A 20,098-nucleotide genomic window follows, 5' to 3' on the forward strand; every position below is an offset into this window, starting at 1 on the left:
GCTGTAGACAGTGAAGATTTGGACTTTCTATTCTATGTTTCCTGGTGTACATGTGTAAGAATTTCTCTTGTGTGTAGACCTTGGAATAGAATTGGTTGGTTATGAGATACTCCTAAGTTTTTAAGTTCTTCCTCATTTTACAGGCAAGTTGTGACAACTGAGCCTGATTCTATGTAGGCTTCCATTGAAGAAATACTTTACCCAACTATTTAAGCCTACTGGAGACTTTCTTGCCTGCTTAAGTACAAGAAAGCTAGAAATTCTATCTGCGTCCATGTAAATAAATTTTGTATGTTTCATGTCATGTTCTGACCTTCTTAGTATAGAACCTTTAAGATTCATTTCTGTACACATTCCAAAGGTTTCTGCCAATGTAAGTTAACTACTTGTTGCAATTGTTTTGATACATGAGCAATAAATCCAAATTCACACTTTATAGTTGTCCCTTTGGGGCATTCTAGTATCTGCAGCTAGTTATGGGTTTGGAATGAATTATGATGCTTATGACTTTAGGTGAATTGACATTCTTCTAGAAGCTAACTTTCTCAGGTGAGATCTTCTCTGTGTCTTTAATCGAGGAAGGGCTAGCCTCCTTAGATGAGGGACTCGTTCTTCAAGGGAATCTCAGAGAGATATGGGGATTGAAGGTTCTTATATTGACAAAGATCCACCCACATTAACCCATTTGAATCCACAGAGTCCTATTACTTGCTCATCAGTCCCCCTGCTTGCACGTGAGAGGTGTGGCAAAGATGTGAATTCACCTTCTATTTTAATTCAGCCTCTAAAAGGCTCCAATTTTGGGTCTGATTTTTGGCCCTCTCTTCACTGTACCAATGAGAAACAAGGCTTTTTAAAGGGGCATTACTGAAACTTTTTCTTTCAAAAATTTAAATCCTTGTATCTTTTGTTTTTGTGACTCCTACAATTCAGTGGAGGCAGCCATCACACCCTGTGGTTATTGTAGCCCTCACTCTCATCGATGTGGTCTACAAAGACAACCAATTAGACCTCCAAGTTTTTTGACTTCAGTAAATTTTTCACTGCAGATAATAAAAAGTTATAACCTGTCTACCATGTTTCAGTAGAAATGAAGCATTCATGTTCAAGTTTAGCAAATTTACCAATACTCATCCTCTAGGGTTATGTTGATTTCTGGGTCTGAAAACCAATTCTAAATTCTCCTTTTTAAATTGTTTTCTGAACCCACTCCTGGTCACATACACTCTACCTGTCAAGTTCAGTCAGGAAAAGAGAAACTCAAGTGGCCAATGCTGTGTGAGCCTGAGCAACCGTGCTCCGATTACACTGCTAAAGCCATAAGTGGCTTGACTTTTTCCTGCCTTGTATGCAAGCAAGGATGCCTTCCACGGAGGATGGGTATTCCATGAAAAGGAAAACACCCCGCAGAGGCTGGAGGAGCTGTAAGACTGGAGAAAAAGGCCAACAAATCCAGCTTGACAAGAAATGGTTTATTAAAGGGACTTACAGACAGAGGTATGTCTTGGGTAGCTACAAAGTGAATAGATCTCCACAACCCCACCTCCCGTAAGACTCGCTTTTATAGCACTCCAGGCTGGGGAGTACGTGCCGAGGAGACTACCCAGGAGGAAATGTTTGAGGATCACAGTCATACCTCTACAGCAGGTTAAGGATGTTTCACCCCAAGAGTGTACTCAAGGGTGCGGTTAAACAAACAGAAAAAATAACGGGTGTGTTGCTGTGCTGAAGAAGTCTTCAGGTCGCAGAACTGTCATCATGGCAGATTTGTCCAAGATGGTGTTCGTCTGGCTCAGACACTCCACCCCTCAAATCCAGCTCTTGTGACCTCACACGCCCACCATATTCCCTGAGCCATCATGGAGGGGCTTTTGGAGGTAGGTGTTTTTGCCAGACGGCGTTCAAATTGAGGGCTTAAACCACAGCAGCAGTACAGACAGCAGCAGTAAAAGAAACCCCTGAAAAAGGGAGCAAACCTCATTGCTAGCATGAATCCCACTGTAAACCATCTCTGTAGGTCTATGCCCACTGCAGAAAAGGGTTTCCTTCACTAGCATGAGAGAGGAGCATCAGGCTAAGGACAAAAGAATAAATGCTTAGTGGGTACTGTCTGGGAAAACCCTCTCCCTCAGTATGATGCTAGTGGCTTCACTCTTTGTCGTGAGGACAGAGGGAGTCTGAGGTGAATGAGCAGGAGGGACACACCAGCCAGACACATTGCCTAAGGCCAAAGAGTCAGCCTGTCCGTGTAAAATTAAAGGTGGTGCAAACAAGCATGTCAGGTAACCAGCCATATCGTGCTTTGTGGTATCGATGCCTGTGTGGAATACGTATATGTTGACTGTTTTGGCCCCAACTCCAGCAGGATCAACAGGGACCACTTTAGCCCTCCAGGATATTTCTCACACTCTGGCAAGAAACAGCCTGTTCAACTTGGGGGAAGTTGCCATTCCAAGCCCCATTCAAGCGTCCCCTCCCCCAGGGAGAATGGGCTGAGGAGCACAGAATACAGTTGTTTCTGGCCTGCTTTGAGCTCAGGAACCAGTGCCTCAGGCCTCATTTTCCAGAAGGCATGCTGGTTTTGGTACCTAACTGTGGGTTTGGGGTGTGGCTACAGGCTGTCAAATTTAACAAGGTCATGGCTTCTGGCAAGATGTGCCACTGTAAGAGGGCTCTGAGTTGAGCTTTGAGAATGTCATTCTTCCTTGCAGTGAGTCCAGCAGCTTGTTGATTATAGGTTAGATGAAACTGCCCATGTATGTCCTGTTCATGAGCCCAGTCCTGTGTCCAGTGAAATATATGTCCTATCACTATGTATCCTTTGAGGTTATCCATACATGACACAAAGTTGTTCGAGGCCATTGATGTTGGCATTTTGATTAGCTCTTTTGCAGGGGTGGCTTGTGTGAGCCCAGAAGCTGTATCACCACAAGTTCGGATGTGCTTTTTTTCTTGACTTGTGGGTAGAAGACCAATACAATCAAGTTGCCAGTCTAAAACTGGTTGGATCCCAGGAGGATTGTGTGGTGTGTGGAACCTTCCTAGGTCTCAGACTGTAAGAGATCAGGCAGTTGCTAACAGCTGCTAGGAGGTCAGTACAGCACTTCACTATGCTCCATCCCACCCTTGTACTGAGATGCTCACTGTGCTTATGAACCCCTGCAACCAATTCTAAACTTTGTATGGGGGTAAGGGCCCTGATCTTTGCTAAGGGGTCTGTCTCAATATTCTCAGGGGGTGAGGGAGGCCTATGCTCCGAGACATGGAAATCAGTATAGGAGGCAGCAGAGTCCTGTATCCTTTCCTATATATCTTTCCATATTTCTGCTACTTACAATGATTTCTGTGGGTCCCTAGCCCATTGGGCCACCTGTGTTGTCAAACCCCTATAGACAGCCCAAGTGTCCATGCAGAGGGTAAGGAGCCAGGGTGCGTGTATATATACCATCCAGGCAGCTCTCAATTCAGCCCATTGGCTGCTTTTAGCCTATTCCAAGTCTCAAACCGGATAGTATCAGTCTGGGGCTAGATCGCTACTGTAGTCCAGTACTAGGATTCTCTCTAATAAACCCATCTGTATAGCAAGCTTCTTTAGGAATATGGTATTTGCCTTTCTTTATGTGTTATGGGGTCTCTCCATAGGAGGCTGGGGGGGGGCATTAAAGATTTCACATTCTGCTGCCCAAAGTTAGCATGTAATTCAGCTCCCGATGGACTAGTGGAGAGAACACTCCTTTGTTGTAAGTAAGCATCTTAGAGGCTTGTGCTGCTGCAGATGCCATTCTTGAAAATATACCATCTGTCCACCCCTTTATAGGCAAACTGGTCCAGGCATTTATCAGAGGGATGGTCATTAAGGGCTCCCCTTGTTAAAGGACCTTATGTACTCAACACTTGTTCAATAGGAGAATTTCAGCTCTCTGCTCCCTTCCAGAGTTGTGACCAAAAGCTAAATGGAGTTAACTTCCCATGCTGTTCCTTCCATCAAGCCCAGTTCACCTTATCTGGTGTAGCAGTCACATCTAAGGTCGGGGTATACCAGGGAAAGGTGCCCTAAAGCCTGTGCTTGAGCAGCTACTACCTTAGCTAGGTCAAAGGCAGCTTGATGTTCTTCTACCCAATGCTGATGCACTCCCTTTTTTGCCAGATGGTATAGAGAGTGCAGGCATGTTAAATATAGTCTCAAAGGCTGGAGAGTATGTTCTGGGGACCATCTAGGAGGAAGTGTTTGAAAATTACATTCATATCTCCAGAACATATCAAGGATGTTATGCCCTAAAACTGTACTTTAGGGTGTGCTTAAACAGAAAAAAAAATGGGGAGGATGCTTTGTTCAAGAAGGCTTCAGGTCATGGAATGGTCACCAAGGTAGATTTGTTCAAGATGGTGTTAGGCTGGCTCACACACTGGTAAATACATTTATTATTGGAGAAAGGTAAAAAGAAGGTATTGGATGCTCTGACCATAAAAGTTGAACAAAGTAAGAGACTTCTAGAGGTGATTGATTGTATTGTACAGGGACAGGAGGAAAAGAAGATAAATTGGTCACATGGAAGACTAGAGGATCTTTAGCATCATGGAAAGATCAGAATCTTTGATGACAAATCCAGCAATCTGGAAGGTTACCTCCCTTAGCAATGGCCTGGGAACTACGAATGAGGCATTATCTTTCCAGGCCAATGCCAAAGTAAAGAAAAGGAAAAGAGGGAGAACCTATTTCATATTTAAAGTATGAAGTCTTGATCCATTGTCTTGGGCAGAAGCAGTTTACCTCAATGCCAGCTACTTCTCTTCCCTGTCAATTTGTTTCAGAGGTCTCCAGTGTCTGTAAACCACCAGATATCAGGTGGATCCTTCTTCAGTTGTTACATGTGTACTCAAGGCTCAATGCCTTCCAATTTTGCAGCAGTGTCAGTGGTCAGGAGCACTTGGTAAGGTCCTTTTCAATGAGGCTCAAACACTGTTTTCTCTAATGCTATTTCCAGAATACCCAATCATCGATCTCCCCACTATGACCAACAAGATCCTTTGAATTGGAGTCTGGAGAGGCTTCTTTAACCTGTTGATGATAGGCTTTACCATAAGACATTGAAGACTTAAGAAGCCAGTCATATTAGCATGAGATAATAAAGGATCAGGAGAAAGTTGTATACCCATAGACATTGGTCTCCTGGTGACTATCTCATGTGGAATAAGTTTGTGTTTCCCAAGAGGGATACCATGAATAGTCAGCAAAATCAAAAGCAATACCTTCGGTCAGGAAAGTACAGTTGTTTTGGCAAGTTTAGTTTAAAGTTAGAGGATCCCATTAGTTCTCTCAGCCTTACCTGAAGATTGAGGATGATAGGGACAATGATAATTCCAAGAAGTTTGCAAGGTTTTCATCCAGGTTCCTTGATTTGCCTGGTGAAGGTGGGTTCTTCTGTCGCTGGAGATTGGGAAAGGTATACCAGGTGCGAAACGCAATTTCTTACAGTTTCCTTGCTGCCATGAGGACATCAGCCTTGTAGCAGGAGAAAACTTCAACCCTTCTGGAAAACCACATACAATAACAAGAACATATTCATAACCAATAATGAGTGGCAGTTGAATGAAGTCTAGCTGTAGGTGTTCAAAGGGTCCAGAAGGAGGTCTGAAGCCTCTGGGAACAAAACCAGTTTTATAGGATTATGGACCTAGATGGAAATCAGACATTGCTGGTAAAAAATTTTTTTGCAACTTTATTGAAGCTTTTCACACAATGTTTATTCATAAGTTGGGTCATTTAGGATGGTGAAGGAATGCAAAAAGCAAAAAATGGGGTTTTCGAGGGAGGTAGGAAGAACCAAGCAAGTGTCTTGGGTTTCCCATATCCCTGAGTGTTCATTTAATTTACAACCATTGTTTACCCATCTCTTTTTTTTTAATTTTATCCTTTATTTTTTAAAGCTTACATCCAAATTATTTAGCATATAGTGCAACAATGATTTCAGGAGTAGATTCCTTAGTGCCCTTTACCCTTTTAGCCCATCCCTCCTCCCATCACCCCTCCAGTAACCCTCAGTTTGTTCTCAATATTTTTGAGTCTCTTCTGTTTTGTCCCCCTCCCTGTTTTTATATTCTTTTTGTTTCCCTTCCCTTATGTATCTGTTTTGTCTCTTAAAGTCCTCATATGAGTGAAGCCATATGATTTTTGTCTTTCTCTAATTTCACTTAGCATAATACCATCCAGTTCCATCCATGTAATTGCAAATGGCAAGATTTCCTTCTTTTTGATTGCCGAGTAATACTCCAATTGTTCACCCATCTTAATTTCTCTGATTCAGGAGCAAAACATTGCCATGTCATAAACACATCAAGATGGCAAAAGTCTGGCAGTGTGGGCCCATTTCTTGCAGAAAGAGAATGGACTTCCTCTACATCTTACAAATACACAATCTTACAAATACAATGTAAAGAAGGCTTAGTATTATTTGACAATACTTCCCATGAAATATACATATCAAATAAGCCTAATTAGTTTGGCAAATACTTTGAAATATTGTAGGTCAAAAAGACTTCATTTACAATTTGACTTTGGGAAATTTGTAAAAAATATTTTAAAAAAAGTTTTAAAGCCCTTCTCTACTTAGGACCACAGATGATTATGAAACCTAATAGTTGAAAGGTAAAGAAACTTGGGGAGTATAGCCAGTTGGTGGAGCAAGGCAGTGAGGTGGAAGAGGTCAAAGGCTGATGGTGGTATAGGCTCAGAGGCTCTCTAATGCTCCCTCTGTCCTAGAGCCCCTTGAAAGATTCACAATGACATCTTTTCAACAAGTCCCCTTGCAGACTTCTAACTTTGCCCATGTCATCTTTCAATATGTGCCCAAGAGGGGCGCCTGGGTGGCTCAGTCGGTTGAGCGTCTGACTTCAGCTCAGGTCATGATCTCACGGTCTGTGAGTTTGAGCCCCACGTTGGGCTCTGTGCTGACAGCTCAGAGCCTGGAGCCTGCTTTGGATTCTGTGTCTCCCTCTCTCTCTGCCCCTCCCCCACTCATGCTCTGTCTCTCTCTGTCTCAGAAATAAATAAACATTAAAGAAAATATGTGCCCAAGAATTATCTTCCTAATTCACACCTGGAATGTCATTGCACCGTAACTCCATATGTCCATCCACATCCAAAAGATTGGGTTGATATATTCAAGGTCGGATGGAGTACTGCTTGTGATTATCACACATTGTTATGGCCTTGTATGCCTGAACATTATGTAGAAGGAACCACCGTTAATTGTGTATTTGCATTTCAAGAATATTGCCTTCCAAATGATGATGGAGCATTTTATTAGTTCTGTTATGTTACCCATTAGGGTGAAATTCGTGGAGCAAGTACACCTTTCCAGTTGAGAACTTCTCCAGCTGAAGAGTTACTTACTGTGGAAGAGGAAGGAAATTCTGACATGTTAGTGGTGACCACAAAAGTTGGCCTTCTTGAGTTGAAAATTGAGAAAACCATGAAAGAAAAAGAACTCTTACATTTCATTGATGTTCTGGAAAAAGAACCAGCACAACTTGCAGAACAAGTTGGAAGAATGCAAAGAGAAGGTAACCATGAGAAAGAAAGATGTGACCAACTAATTGCAATCTGAGCAAGAGGGTCTTGTTGAAGTATCACAAAGTTAGAAATGGAAAATGAAGGGTTTAAGAAGAGATACAGTGATGTTACATGCAAAGCTCTCCAGCTTGAGGAAGATATTGTGTCAGTGACACAGAAAGCAATTGAAAAGAAACTGCATGAGGCAGTCTATTTTTTTATTTTTATTTTTTTTGCATGAGGCAGTTTAAAGGACAAACTCAGGAAGGCATGATATGAAAGAGAACAACTGGAACATTAGTTGAAGATGGAAAAGGATGAGAAGGAACTTTATTAAGGTACCTTTGAAGAATACTGAAATATAAAATACCAAGCCGTGTCAGAGGTCCAGACGTTAAAGAATTTAGATAGGAACAAAGAAAGCATGATTAGTCAGGCTCCTGGCTGACTCAGCCAGGGGAACATGCACCTCTTGATCTCTGGGTTGTGAGTTTGAGCCCCATGTTGGGTATAGAGATTACTTAAATTAAAAAAAAAAAAAACCAAGAAAAAAAGCATGATTACTTATTGCCAAGAAGATATTGGAAGGCTGCTGTTCTGTTTGGCTAAAAAGGAAAATCTGCAAAGGGCTTTCTTGTTTATAACCTCAAGTAAGGAAGATACGGTGTGTGTGTGTGTGTGTGTGTGTGTGTGTGTGTGTGTGTGTGTGTGTGTGTGTGGTTTGTTTGTTTGCTTTTAAAGGAGCAACTTTGTAAAGCAGAGGAACAGATTCAGGCAACTGGGCAAGAAATGGTCTTTCTGGCCAAAGAACGTAGTGATGCTGTGAATGTGGGAGATCAAACAATGGCAGAGCTGCATGCTGCACAGCTGGAAAGTGAGAAAGTCAAAAAGCAGGTAGCTGATGCAGTGGCAGGACATCAACTAAATGCTGTGAAAAGAGATCAGGAAGAGACTGATACATGGGTGCACGATATGAAAAGAGAAGTGGAAGATTTGAAACATCATCTTCAGATGGCAGCAGATCATTAATTACAAAGATAATTCAAGGAATGCCAGAGGGGCCCAAAACAAATAAATACACTTTCAGACCAATCAGCCAGTAGCAACAGCGTATTCACCGTGAAAATTGGGAATCGGCAGAAAGTAAAGGATGCCTCAATAAACACAGACCCAGCTACTGCTGGCTCTACTGTAGATGTAAAAGCCATCACTGTCTGCAGCTGAGACAGTTTCTGCCCTTGTAACAAAGGGGCAAGTCTGTGAAATGACCAAGGACATTGCTGACAAGACACAAATATAATAAATGTAAACTACTCTTGCAGGATGAGAAAACAAAATGTAATAAATATGCTGATGAACTTGCAAAAGTGGAGTCAAAATAGAAAGAACAAGTGAAGATTGCTGGAAATGTAAAACCAGCAGTGGTTGAAGTACAGGACAATGACAAACTTGAGAGAGAGACAAGGAAATAGATGGTCTAACTTCACATTTGGAAAACCTTTCCAGAAGCAAGGAACTTGACAGAACTCTAGAAAATCAAGCAGAAAGGAAACGGAAGGTCAGAATTTCCAGGGTTCTCAGAAGATTTCACAGTGTCTCAACATATGCTCAGAGCAAAATGGTCATGTTGCTGCAGTGCTGAATATACAACCCGTTCTGCAATATGTTAATCCTTGTGCAACACAGGAAACCAGAGATGGAGCAGATGGTGCTTTTTTAAAAAAAAATGTATTTTATGTTTGAGAGAGAGAGAGCAAGTGGGGGAGGGCAGAGAGAGAGGAGAAACAGGGGATCCAAAGCAGGCTCTGTGCTGGCATCATGGAGCACGTGCAGGGCTCCAACTCAGGAACCCCTGAGATCATGCCCTGAGCAGAAATCTGACTCTTAACAGAGCCACCCAGGCACCCCACAGATGGTGCTTTTTACCCAGATGAAATCCGAAGGGTACCTGTGAGAGCCCACTTGAGGACTGAAGGTGATGGTCTTTGCAGCCAGCCTGCCAGATACCTTAGTCGGCCTGATGGTTTAGAAGATCTGAGGACAAGAAAGAAGATGAGAGTGTGCCCACTGCTCCTGACCCTCCAAGTCAGCATTTACATGGGCACATGGGCGCAGGACAGGCTTTTGCTTTGATTCCAGCTTTGATGTTCACAAGAAGGGTCCCCTCTGCGAATTAATGTTCCCTCCCAACTATAATCAGAGCAAATTTGAAGAACATATTGAAAGTCACAGGCAGGTGTACACAATGTGCAACAAGCAGTCCCCTCCTGCCTGTGACCAGCAGAATTTGAAAGGCCTGTGTAGACCCATTTTGATCATGGTTTAAATTTGACTAGTTACATTTTATTATGAGTTAGTAATCCAGTTTAGCCATTAAAAAAAAAAATCACCTCAAATAGACCACTGTGGAGACCACACGGTATCACTTCCATGAACCATCTACCACACTTTTCTGAACAAGGGCTACTTTTTAGTTATGTGTTGCCAGTGTCAGGGTCAATCATTGGCTTATCAATAAATATAATTGTAACTTCTGTTACTCTTACCAGCTCAAGATAAGACGTTTTTCTGTGTTTGTATCTTTTTTTTCTAATGTTTATTTATTTATTTTGAGAGTGGGGAAGGGCAGAGAGAGAGGGAGAGAGAGAATTGCAAACTGGCTCTGTGCTGACAGCGCAGGGCTCAGGACTTGATCTCAAGAACTATGAGAGCATGACCTGAGCTGAAATCAAGAGTTGGCTACTTAACTGAGTGAGCCACCCAGGTGCCCCTCTGTGTTTGTATCTTTATTTATTCTTCACTTTGCAAAGGTATATGAATAAAAGAAATGGAGTATTTTAACGTTACTGTACTGAAAATGTATGTACATAGAGTGTGTTATTTAGCACAATATTTACAAGTTTCTGTTGACCTTGTTGATTGAGTGTGACTACCAAATATAATGTAATAAAAGTAATTTATCATATAAAAGGTAAAGAAACTTTACACAGTATATCATAATCATACAATAAATCCCAAGAAAACTGTCCTTTTATTTTTTTTTTTAAGAATTTTTTTTTTCAACGTTTATTTATTTTTGGGACAGAGAGAGACAGAGCATGAACGGGGGAGGGGCAGAGAGAGTGGGAGACACAGAATCGGAAACAGGCTCCAGGCTCTGAGCCATCAGCCCAGAGCCTGACGCGGGGCTCGAACTCACGGACCGCGAGATCGTGACCTGGCTGAAGTCGGACGCTTAACCGACTGCGCCACCCAGGCGCCCCGAAAACTGTCCTTTTAACAGAGAGAAAACAAAATTTTAATTTCGCACCAGTTTACTTTTGATATTAAAACTCATTTTTAAGTAAATTAATTTTAATCTTAGTTTGACTACACATTACAACTCCTTTTCAAAGATTCCTTTTCTACTGTGCTGACAGCTCAGAGCCTGGAGCCTGCTTCAGATTCTGCGTCTCCCTCTCTCTCTGCTCCTACCCCACTCAAGCTCTGTCTCTTGCTCTAAAAAGAAATTAAACATTAAAATTCCTTATCTATAATCCTTCTACAAACTTTCTTTTCTGCATTCCAATTTTTTCCTGTTTTTCTTCTTTAAACACCCTCACTTGGAGACAAAATTACTTTCTTTTCCCTTAAGAAAAAAATGTACCTCCTTTCCTCACATCTTCTCTTATTGCAACACATCCTACTTTTTTGGCACATGAAGATGCTTCCCTTATTATTTCCAGTAGTTTGAATTGCATATATTATTTAAATCACCTTAATTTCTAGTGAAAACTAAGTAAGCAATTGTGAACTGAGTGTTATAGCAGCATTCTTTAAATTTGCAAATTTATAAATACATTTCATAATTTCTAGAAGCATATTCTTTTTTCAGTTTTCCCAGATAGCATTAACATATCTGGGTAACTTTTCGTTTTTCTGCGATGAAAGGACTAGATGATGTCTAGAAACTTGACAGATAAAACTGGGCCTGTGTAAATGTGTCTGTGAGGATGTGCAAATATGCCTGTACTGCCTCCTCAGAGGGAATTATATCATTTTGTCCTCATATAATGTCATCAATATAATGCCCATATGGCATCTTTCCAATTGTAAGGTACTTACGTCCTATCAAACCTGCTAGCAGAGGTGATGTGCAATTGCAGGACTGTTTAAAAATATCCCAGTGGGAGCTAAGAAAATGTATACTGAGTCCCTTAAAAAGTGAAAGAAAATTGGGCCTGGGACTCGTACACAGTGGGAACAAAACAGAACATACTAGCTAGGTCAGTGACTGTGAAGGATGTTCTTTGGGCCTGTTGTATGTCCTATAATCAGTTCTATAATATTAGGAATTGGAGCCTAAATCAGGGAACCTAAGCAGTGAGGTTTGGATAGATAGTCAACGGTGAGGTGTCATGCATTAGTGGTTGGCTTAATACCAGCCTGTGGGGCTTTTGAAAGGGGGGAGCTTTGGGAATAATGACTTTTTTTTTTTAATTTAAAAAGTTTAGGGGCGCCTGGGTGGCTCAGTTGGTTAAGCGTCCAAGTTCGCCTCAGGTCAGGATCTCACGGTTTGTGAGTTCGAGCCCCGCGTTGGGCTCTGTGCTGACAGCTCAGGGCCTGGAGCCTGCTTCAGATTCTGTGTCTCCCTCTCTCTCTGCTCCTCCCCTGCTCACACTCTGTCTCTCTCTCAAAAATAAATAAAGATTGGGAATGCAAGCTGGTGCAGCCACTCTGGAAAACAGTATGGAGGTTCCTCAAAAAACTAAAAATAGACCTACCCTACCACCCAGCAATTGCACTACTAGGCTTTTATCCAAGGGACACAGGTGTGCTGTTTCGAAGGGACACATGCACCCCCGTGTTTATAGCAGCACTATCAACAATAGCCAAAGTATGGAAAGAGCCCAAATGGCCATCGATGGATGAATGGATAAAGAAGATGTGGTATATATATACACAATGGAGTATGACTCGGCAATCAAAAAGAATAAAATCTTGCCATTTGCAGCTACGTGGACGGAACTGGAGGGTATTATGCTAAGTGAAATTAGTCAGAGAAAGACAAAAATCATATGGCTTCACTCATATGAGGACTTTAAGAGACAAAACAGATGAACATAAGCGAAGGGAAACAAAAAGAATACAAAAACAGGGAGGGGGACAAAACAGAAGAGACTCATAAATATGGAGAACAAACTGAGGGTTACTGGAGGGGTGGTGGGAGGGGGATGGGCTAAATGGGTAAGGGGCACTAAGGAATCTACTCCTGAAATCATTATTTCACTATATGCTAACTAATTTGGATGTAAGTTTAAAAAAAAAAATAAAAATTTAAAAAATATTTAAAAAATTAAAAATTAAAAAAAAAAGTTTATATATTATTTTTGAGAGAGAGAGTGTGTGTGCATACGTGGAGGAGGGGGGAGAGAAAGAGAGAATCTCAAGCAACCATGCAGAGCCGGATATGGGGCTGGAACTTATGAACCCTTGAGATCATGACCTGAGTGGAAAGCAAGAGTCCACTTAACCGACTGAGCCACCCAGGCCCCCCATGACTCTTGGCTGAAGCATATCTTTAATAATGGGATAGGCCTTCAGTGCTTTGTTTAAGTCGTACTGGGGAGTGTTAACTGTCTTGACTAGAGAGGAGTGGTCAAGGCATCCATTTGGCAGGCCAGTTAGGAAGAACAAGAGCATGGCATCCTGTCAAGGCATCCATGCTTATAGTAAGGAAAGAAAGCGCCAGGGGGCCACCACCAGAGGAGGCCATTTGAAGTGAATGGTCCCAATAGCTACATCCCAATGGGTTTATACACCTTTGATTGTTTTGTCAGCAATTCCCTATAAGGATAAGGACTTTCCTTTTGGGAACTGAGAGGGATTTCATGGAATGACAGTGACCTGGGCCCTGGTATCTAATAGGGGCAAAAAAAAAAAAAAAAAGACTGAAATTTTATTGTCCCACTGGACTACCAGAGTGGCATAGAGGAAATTGTCCTGGGAAGGTGGAACAAGCCCCAGGGAGTCGCCAATTCCTGGGGTAGAACCTGGAGTGGCTGCTAGGCCTGGTAGTTAGGGAAAGGGACAAGGTTGGTAGTGGAATCAAGCTGGGGAAGGTCAGAGGAGGTAGAGGGCTATTATGTGGAAGTGGAGGGCCAGCAGAAGGGTGCTGTGGCTGACAGAATCTAGTTTTAGGCTCCTAAGTTTAGAAGCTGGTTGTCCAGAGATTAAGTGGCCAGGAACCCTGAGTCTCCATAACTCCCAGCAGGGCTTTGCCTGTGTATTCCCAAACAAGGAAACATTAGATGGGTAGGGTGTTACTGGGGAGGGAGTGGGGATGCTTCTGCCACAAACGAAACAAAACAAACAACAAAACGACGATTTCCTTCCACCCAGTGCTTTTGATTTGGGAACGGACAGTGGAAGCGGTAGTGCTTGTACCACTTTTCAGGAGTAGCACCCGGTGCTAGTTTATGGGCTACAGCAACCCCGATTCAGAACCAAGGGTTTCCCACTAGAGCTGCCAGAATGCTCAGAACCGCTGGTTCCTCCCGGCACCACAGTTGCTCTGGGAGGAGGGATGTTCATCTTTGGCTCCACCACAGCCATTTGCTGTGCTGGCACAGGGAGTGTCCCAGCACCACTCCTTCTAGGGAACTGCAGGTCGCTCAGGCAGCTCCGTTGAGGGATCTCAGCCCCAGTTTCTCCTTATTTCCCCTGGGAGTACCCATCCAAGCAGGGGATTGGGAAGGCACATCTCCCTTCCCTGAGACCAACTCTCGGGCCCCTGCACTGATCAGTGCTCTCTGCTGGCCCTTGCTCCTTCCAGCGTTGGCAGGTGTCAGCCTCCCCTCCACTAGGTGCATGGCCCATGATGTGCGGTCACAGTTTCTGGCAGAGCCCGGCTGGCGCTTTCCCGGTGGAGGTGGCTCTGCTTGGCGCGGAACTGGGTGTGTTTCGCCGGTGTCGCCCATCCTTTCGCTTTGCGGGGTGTTCCGTTCCTGGCCCCACTGGCAAATCGGGGAAATCGGGGTGGGGGGGGTCAAGGGGCAGCACCTGTGCATGAGCCCAGCCAGGTGTTCCTGGGGGGGGGCAGCTCTGCGCCGGTACCCAGCAGCCTGTTTCTCGTCACCACTTTCGCAAGCAGCGCCCACCAGATAACTCTGGGATTTCGCGCCACCACTTGAACTCCGCCCAAAGTTCAGGGTCGTTGGGTGCCGTCCCTTCCTCTGCCCAGGAAGGCCTGGGCCGGCCTTCCGGTGGTCGCCCTTCCCGGCCGTCCCCTTGCCACTTTGGCCAGTAGCTCGGAGCCGGCGGTTTGTCTGTCACAGCCCGGATTGTGCACAGGCTCTGTGGCAGCACCGCCCACGACCCGGCCTGCACTGTTTCTCAGTGACGGCCCCTATTACGTGACTTCGCGGTGCGGGTGTTTGTCGTAGGCAGCACCGCTCGTCTCCCCCAGTTTGCATTTCTCTAATTGTCCCGATCTGAATTGTCCCGATCTGGCCATTTGACAGGTGCAGTTTCCCTAGTTCCCCGGAGCATTCATTCTGTGTCTTGGTGGCTGCTCGGCGGCTAGCGTCCAGACCGCCGCTGCTCTTTGGCCCTTTGCTAGTGGAGATGCGCCCGCGCTCGCTCTTTCGCAGAGAGGACAGCGACGTCAGAACGCCTCCATCCGGACACTGGAACAATCACTGCCTGTGCTGGTCGGGTCTCGGTCTCCAACCCTCCAGGTTTCACCGTCATCATGCATTTCTTCCTTCTAGCACACCTGGAATTAGCGGGGCGTGGGATTTCCTTGTTGTAGCAGGTCCCTGTAGTCGCGCCTGCGATTTCCAATCTTGGCCGAGTCCGAGAACAGCGGCCAACGAGATTTCTCCGCGGTGCAGATCCCGCTTTAGGCGAATCAAGGGTTTAGCCAGGCCTGGAACTTCTTAGTCAAAGGAAGTCCATGTTGATTCTGGCAAATGAATATTTAATCCTGCCTTGCAGATTTCTATGTCTGACCGGTTCCCGGTTTAGCGACTTACCAGGGTAAGATGAGGTGGGTGCTTCAGTTCAGCCTAAGATTTCCAGTTGTAATAAGTCTGAATAAACCCATGTCTCTGGTATATCTGAGGTCAGGTGAGCTCAATGTCAGACCGAATGTGTCCAGATTTGCAAGGAATCTGTACCTGTTCATCAGGCCTGCCATTTCTTTTTCAATGGTAGCAAGTGTTTCTCAGAAATGCGATGACCTGCCATGCCTATGTTTGTTATTAGGTCCCACAGAAGTAGGGATATATTGGCAAAACTACCTTTTTTGGGGGTAGTATTAGAACAGTTGTTTTGTTTTGTTTGCAATAGGAAGTACATTTTATTACTAAATCTGGGAGAAGTCAATATCAACAGAATACAAAAATTGCTCATTGGTCGGACGTTCTAGAAAATTCAGACATACTGTTTTTGATTATTAGTTTTCTAGAAGTCGGTGTATATTTGCTAAAGAGATTTCTGATTTGGAGTCAGTTCTGGGGTGTTCTGCCTTAAGTATGTTTGCATCATTAAGCCCGTAGAAGTCAATGTGTGAGGCAAAAATGTTTTTTTAATCCTAGCAGTGCTGCATTTGCCATAGGAAGTACCCTCTCCCCACTTACTAAGTCCTGTCAGAGTTGATAGGGGAAAATAATTTCTTCATCCTAGCAACTTCTGTAAGTCAAGATTTAGCTGTGTTCCTGTTTATTATGCTGTGAAAGTCAGTGCGTATAGAGACAAAAGTGGTTTCTTAATCATAGTAAGTTAGGGGTTGGAAACACAAGATCTGCCAATCATTTGTTAATAGGAAATCCCGTGAAAATCAGTATATACTGCTGAAAATGATTTCTTCACTGTAGGCAGGTTTGGTTGTGCAAGAGACAGTCTGCCTTAGCTGTTCATTACATTGATTTCTTAGTTCTACCAAGTTAATTTTTTGCAATAGAAGTTCAAACTGTGCTTTTTATTATGAAGTCCCCTAAAGGTCACTGTCCACCAGCTGAAAAGATTTCTTGTTTGCAGAGAGTTCAAGGAAATTCTGATTTAGCTATGTTTTTGTTTAAGGACACTGTAGAACTCAATTTCTTAATCGCAACAATGCTGTATTTGCAACTGAAGTCGGCCCCTTCTCTTTAAATCCCGTGGAGTCCCTGCAGACTGGCTAATGAGATTTTTTTTTTAGGGTTAATAAATATTTGCTTAGCAGTGGCAGCTATTTCTTACTCCTGCTTCCTCTGGGTTTGTGTTTATGGAACACACGATTACGCTGATGGGAACATCTGGGAAAGCAGCATTTAGCATGTTTGCAATTTCTTTCTTTCTCTGAGGGGGAGGGGTTCTATGAATGCAGTTGCTCCCTTAGTCTTCTATTCTCCTGCAGTGTATTTTCCTTGGAAATCGATGTGTTTTGGTTTCCTTTTGTGTTCACAAGGGTCAGGATCCATGTGTTTTGATTTCTATTTAGATTTAGGCAGTTTATGATCATTTTATTTGTTATTTCCTGAATTTAACTTTGTTATGTATCCTACTTACTTCCTTGCGTGTTTCACCACTCAGCTGTATGCTCTCTGACTTGCCTTCACCTACTGAGAGCAAGCTCAGTCTCAGCCCCGCAGATGCTGGGTCTCCCTGTTTCCTGCAGGCTGCACCAGTCCTTCTGCCAGACGGGAGGCACACACTGCCTGCTTTATGGCCTGGAGCGCCAAGAACAGTTCTTGGTCTGGGCACCGTTCCTAGTACATAGTTTCTCCCACTCAGGACCCCAGGGTTCTCTGTGCCATCTCCTTCTCAACCCCAGCACAGCTGGTTCCCCTGGGCTGGCCTGACCTTTGTTGGGCATGGACATGTGAGGCCAGCCGGTGTAGAAATTGCGCTCCAAAGGCATCCTCTTCTTGCCCATAATATCGAATGTTTTATTTGTTGGGTTAGTTTCTGTATGGTTTGCTTTTGTTTCGGTTTCATTTCGGTTTGTTTTCCTCCTTTCGGTTTGTTTTCTGCCTGTCCGTTTGCTTTGCGCCTGTTGGTTGGTTTTAGTAATGGGCCTGTTGCTTTGGTTTATGCGTTCTCTGCCAGGTTCTCCTTTTTCCTGTAGTCTCCACTGATTTGTTACCACTCAGTCGCGTGACTTTCTCCAGACTTCTGCCTTGCCTCCGCCCACACCCGGAGACAGCATAAGTACCCAGGCTGCAGTACTGCTGTAGGCTAGCCTACTTCATCTGTGCAAAGCTTGAGTCCTGGAGATCAGAGCCCCGCGCTCGATGTAGCCGCATTTTCCTGGCCGTGTGAAAGAGGCTTGGGATTCCACAGCGGGGGCGCCAGAGCCCCAGCCTGCATCTCTGTTGAACTCAGAAGATTCTGGGCTTTGCCCACTCCCTTTCTATCCTGTGCTGGGAGAATCCATAGGCCACGGTGGTGGTTTGGTTTCGGAACTGCTTTCCAGTCCTTGTTGGCGGCTTCGCTGGGTCTACCCGCAAAAGGAAGTCTTGCCCAGATCCCACTGCACCTCGGAACCCAGACCCGCTCTGCCCAATGTGGGCCTCTGGCCCGGGATACAGAAGAAGCCAGAGGCATCTTCAGGAGAGGCGGACTCTGCGGAGGAACCCGAAGGACTCTCGCACCAGCAGCTTCCCTGCACCAGGACGCAGCGCCTGGCGCCTGGCGCCTGGCGACAGAAGGCTGGAGGAGACCAGACCGCGGGGACCCTTCAGAGCACCGCAGACCCCTGCCCGCTCGGTGGAGTCCCGTCGGAGCATTCTCAGGCTGCTTGGACTGGATTGGTCACACCGTGTACACCTTGAGTAGCGGCCTCTGCAGGAGCATCTTTGGGACTAACGAGCCCTGAGATTGCAGCGGGAGCCTTTCCTAGCTGCCCTCAGAAAAGAGTCTCATTTGTGAAATTTACAAAATAAAAATCTCTTAAGATGTGCCCTTCAGAGTTCTCTGTCCAGTTCTTCTCATTCTCTGAGGTTTCTACTTTTCGTTTCTGGTTGATTACTACATTCGGGTCCCTTATATATTTTATAGTAAAAAGTAGGACTTGGCTTTGTTCCTCTCTCTTAAATTCCTAGAAGTCGGTGTACACTGGGGCAAAACGACTTTTCTCTCCTCGCACGTTCTGCGAAATCGCCTTTAATTTTGTTTGTATTTGACGCCTCAGCGGAAGTCCTTGTATATTGGTGAGCACAGGATCTTTCTGCTAGCCGAATGATGGAAATTACCGCATGGACTTGTTCTTTTTGCTTCCCTTTTTAGAAGTCGGTTTACTGCTTAGGAAACGATTACTTTCTCCTCACAAGTTCTGCAAAATCAAGATTTACCTTTGCTTAGGTTTGCAATTTCAGTGGAAGTCGTTTTATACAGGTGAACACGATAATTCGTACTACCAATATCTTTAAAGTTACCGCATGGACTTGTTCCTCATTCTTCACTGTGCAGAAGTTGGTTTACAGTGGTGAAAAAGGATTTTTCCTCGCAAGTTCTGGGAAATCACGATTTAATTTTGTTCGTATCTGCCTCTTCCATGTATACCCGTGAACACAGTATCTTTCTGCTAGCAATACCACAGAAATTACACATGGACGTTTTCCTTTGTCTTCACTCTTTAGAAGTCAGTGTACAGCATGCAAAAGGATTTCCTTCTCGTAACATGTCTGCAAAATCACGATTTAACTTTGCTTGTTTTACCACCTCAGTGGAAGTCTTTGTCAAATGGTGACCAGTGTATCTTTCTGCTAGAAGTACCACAGAAATTACACACGGACGTTTTCCTTTGTCTTCACTCTTTAGACGTTGATATACAGCGTGAAAAACGATTTCTTTCTCCTCACGAGTTCTGCAAAGTCACAATTTAACTTTGCATTGGCCACCTCAGTGGATGCCTTTGTACAGTGGGGAACATGATATCTTCCTACTACCAGTATCCCTAAAAGTACAACACGTAGTTTTTCCTTTTTCTTCCCTTTTCAGTAGTCGGTGTACAGTGGTGAAAAATAATTGTTTTCTCCTCACAAGTTTTGGGAAATGATGATTTAACTTGGTTGCTATTTTTCACCTCAGTGAAAGTCGTTGTGCAGCGGTGAACATGGTATCTTTCTCTGAGCACTGTCCCAAAGACTACCATGTGGAGTTGGTCCTTTTTCTTCACTGTCTAGGTGTTGGTGAACAGGGAGGAGAAATATTTTCTGTGTCCCTAGTCGCTCTAGGAAATCACGATTTAATTTTGTTCACATTTGCCACCTGTATAGTGGTGAACACGGTATCTTCCTACTACCTGTATCTTTAAAAGTATGACATAGACGTGTTCTTTTTTTTTCCTTTTTCACTTTTCAGAAGTTGGTGTACAATGGGGAAATATTATAACTATGTCTTTCTTGTCGCAAGTTTTGGAAAATCATGATTTGAGAGTTTGTCCTTGCGTAGCGGTGAACAAGATATCTTTCTGCTAGCGATATCAGCATAAGCTTCTGACTCTTGATTTTGGCGCAGGTCCTGATATCACGGTTCATGAGATGGAGACCTATGGGCTGCATACAGACAGCAGGAGTCTGC

At 44.0% G+C, this 20,098-nt stretch overlaps 2 pseudogenes; both read left to right on the forward strand.

The window, feature by feature from the left end:
• Window positions 1-221: 221 nt before the first annotated feature.
• Window positions 222-8,667, forward strand: LOC125172301 (tax1-binding protein 1-like; annotated as a pseudogene).
• Window positions 8,249-10,198, forward strand: LOC125172310 (tax1-binding protein 1 homolog; annotated as a pseudogene).
• The last annotated feature ends 9,900 nt before the right edge of the window (window positions 10,199-20,098 follow it).

This window comes from Prionailurus viverrinus, chromosome A1 (assembly GCF_022837055.1).
Source record: "Prionailurus viverrinus isolate Anna chromosome A1, UM_Priviv_1.0, whole genome shotgun sequence".
NCBI lineage: Eukaryota > Metazoa > Chordata > Mammalia > Carnivora > Felidae > Prionailurus > Prionailurus viverrinus.